This window comes from Echinops telfairi, unplaced genomic scaffold, assembly GCF_000313985.2.
Source record: "Echinops telfairi isolate 266 unplaced genomic scaffold, ASM31398v2 ScPeMD7_60;HRSCAF=208, whole genome shotgun sequence".
Classification (NCBI taxonomy): Eukaryota; Metazoa; Chordata; class Mammalia; order Afrosoricida; family Tenrecidae; genus Echinops; species Echinops telfairi.
The window spans coordinates 45,226,708-45,227,066 of record NW_022103958.1 but is presented as its reverse complement, the minus strand read 5'-3'; positions in this window follow the sequence as shown (position 1 = coordinate 45,227,066).

The following is a 359-nucleotide window of genomic DNA, read 5'->3' as shown; positions in this document are numbered from 1 at the left end:
CGGGAAGGGGAGCGAGGCCGGAGGAAACTCTGGGAAGTTGGGAGTTGGGGACGGCCCGGGATGCCTCGCAATCCCGCTGGGCGCGGATCTTCGTCGCTCCGACTCCAGGGTCCTTCCCGGCGTCCGAGGTGGGAAGGGCGGGTGGGAGCCAGCCGTGAGCTGGGGACCCGGAGCTGTGGGTTTTGCGCGGGGCGCCGGGGCGGCCTGGGCCTGGGCGCTGCGCTCCATCATGCCAGGGTAGGCGGCCTGGCAGCTTCAGGTTTGTGCCCCCGCAGCTTATCCCTCGTGAAAGTTGCGAAGCTCTTTAACTTTGGAAAGTTCATTTATTTTGGCATTTGACCAATTAAGGTTTAGAGGAG